Source organism: Ursus maritimus, unplaced genomic scaffold (genome assembly GCF_017311325.1).
Source record: "Ursus maritimus isolate PB19 unplaced genomic scaffold, ASM1731132v1 scaffold_16, whole genome shotgun sequence".
NCBI lineage: Eukaryota > Metazoa > Chordata > Mammalia > Carnivora > Ursidae > Ursus > Ursus maritimus.
In genome coordinates, this window is record NW_024424008.1 from 46,175,529 (window position 1) to 46,178,595 (window position 3,067).

Genomic DNA, 3,067 nt, shown 5'->3' on the forward strand with positions numbered 1-3,067 from the left:
TCCCCGACCTCTCTCCTTTCCCTTGCAGCCTTCAGGCTTTTTAGCAATTTCAAAAGTATATACCACCAACTGCAGCCCAAGTCACTGGCCTGTATCTTTGGTCTCATCTCATCTCTAGACTCTTGGCCTGGCAATCTCAATCTTCAAAAGTTCCAGGGGCGGAAATATGCCTCTTTGCTTGCCAGCCTGAACCTAATGACTGAATGGCAAAGAACCTAGACCAAAATAGAACTTGGCTCTTAGATGACATGCGTCAGCCAAGAATAATGCTTTTTATAACGTCAGGCTCAATTCTATTAGTATACAGGTAATAGGGATATCACCCTTTAGAAGGGCCTTGATTTTCTCTATTTTTCTCTCTCAGTTTACCCATTATTCTGTAGGAGTGAGAGCTTCTCTCTTTTACCTGTCTACACTCAAAAGGCTATTGAAATGTACTACTTACAAATTGGTAAAATCAGACCCCAAGGCAATGGAACATAGATTACCTTCCAGAGGGTTTCCCAAACAACATGGGCCATTAGATAAACTCCAGTCCTTGTATGGAGTTAGTCTGGAAGCCAAGAAAAGTCCTCTGAAGCTTACCCAATGAGGCATAAGGAGGCAACAGAATTATTTTACATATTCATATCAAAAAATTATTAAATATATATGCTGAAGATTTTTCTCACCATTGATTTCTCCTAATATTCTGAAAGGCTAAAGAAAGAAAAAAAAATTTTTTACTAGGCAAAAATTTAAGTGTTTAGCCTGATATTACTTAGCCTAACACTTGGAACTCTTATGGATTTGGGGTATAAAATCTGCCAGATGACTTATTTTGAGACCACTTGAGTTACACAGACTGCTGGTACCAAACACTGCTCCCTACTGGTTCAAAGTCTCATTGCCTCAGGAAAATGGTTTCACCCATCGGAACATCAGACAGCTTCCTCATCCTCCCCTTCCTGGGAATATTTTTGTCAATTAATGAAGGATTCTTGCTGAGGGAATTTAGATAGTTCGCATCTAAAGTATGTTTAGAGTTTGGGGGCTGGGGTAGGAGGGCTGTGGCGACATATCCCGCTCTCCCTTGAGAGTTGCCTTCAGCCCCCTCAAGGGCCACATCTTTAGAAACTTGAGTGGGTCGAAATTCTGAGTGTGTATCAATGCTTGTCGAAGGACGGACTGAGCGCCATCAGGATCCCCCTGCCCTTCCCCTATTCAGAGACAGGAATTGCCTGGATGAAGACTGGGATGGAAGCTAGCCTGCCAAGAATACCACTTATACATACTTAAAGATTCTTCCCTTAGGCAAAGAAAGGACTTGTCTAAGCTTTTTTTTCAGAATACATATTATGAAACTCTGGAGCCTTGAGGTCATATGGTCACGAACCATTTCTAGCTTCTCCGCCTCATTTTCTGAAATGAGGGCATCTGAGCTGGGTTGCTTATCTCAGATCTGGACTTACCCACACACTTTAAAGTGCAAGAGATCTCCCTCCCTGCGTGTAGCCCAGAATAGTCCTTCACAGCCACGTCATCCTGGACACTTTATCACTTGATATTACCTCTTAATCCACAGATCAGTGAGATTTTAGACAGAATTTGTCTGGCTTCAAAGAGAAACAGCATGACTGATACACATTAAGAATGAATTAAACAGACCAATTTGTTATTTTTCAGAAACACAAATAAACATGGCTGTAAGTGGGACCTCAGCCAGAGTAGGGTCTTCACAAATAGGGCTGCAATTCATCCTTTATTAAATATTACTTTTAAAAAAAGATTTTATTTATTTATTTGAGAGACAGAGAGATAGAGAGAGTATGAGCAGGGGCTGGGGAGAGGGAGAAGCAGGCTCCCTGCTGAACAGGGAGCCCGATGCAGGACTCGATCCCAGCACCCTGGGATCATGACCTGAGCCGAAGGCAGATGCTTCACTGACTGAGCCACCCAGGTGCCCTAAATGTTACTTTTATGTGGCATTGGACTAAGCGTTATTCCAAGGGTTATTTAGACATGAATTCGGCTCTCTCAAAAAGTTTCGATCAAAACCACATCAGCATACAAGTTTATTTAAAAAACTTCTGCTGTTTGCCAGGTGTTATGGTATATACCAGAAGCACAAAAGTGACCACATGACAACCCCTCTCTCCATTCACCTTGGAGTCTGTGGATAGAGACAGCATAGTCTATGGACAGTGCCAACACCCGAGCACCACATTCTCTCCTCCAGCTAAGGGAATTACACTGCCTAGCACAGTGCCTGACATACAGGCATAAATAATTATTGGCCAACATGAGCTCAATGAAAAGAATGAATAAATGTTAAGGTAGTACAGAGTGCTATGGAAAATACATCGAAGGAGAAACTAGACTAGTTCAAGGGGCTGAACTGTGGAAAGTGTCATTTACACTGAGAAAGAGTCAAAGAGCCTAATGATGCAGAGGAAAGACCAGGCTGATGGAGTTAGACCTGGTTCAAGTCCGAGCGGTGCCACTGAGAGCTGGGCAAGTCTAACTATTCCATACCTTCTTCTCTGCCTCTGTAAAGCCCTGGCGATGGCTTTGGAAGACTAAATGAGATATTATTTAATCTGTAAGCCTCTGTCACAAAGCAGAACCTCGATGATGGCTATTGGAGGAGTAACAGAGAACAGAACTGCAATGTTCAAGCAATGAATACCTAAGTAGTAAGGTTAAGAGCACAGACACTTTGAGGGATGGATGGCAATGATGAGCTTCAAGTCACGGTGGCCACTGGGAGAGGTGCTATAGACCTTCTTAGCTTCTAAGCCCAGACGACGGGGCGGGGGAGGGGAGCAGGGCAGGTGACTTATGGGATTCGTCTTCCTCTTCCAATCCATCCCAGAAGGCTTTCCTATTCATGTTTTAGCTACAAAACCATGTGGGCCCTGCCTGTTGCTGTTCACAGTATGGTATATACCCTTTCAGATAATCTGAAGATATTGTGATGTGTGGAAACTCAATGCAAACTATATATATATAGAGAGAGAGAGAGAGAGATATCTCTCTCTATATAGTTTATATACATATATTTATGTTTATATACATAAAAATATAG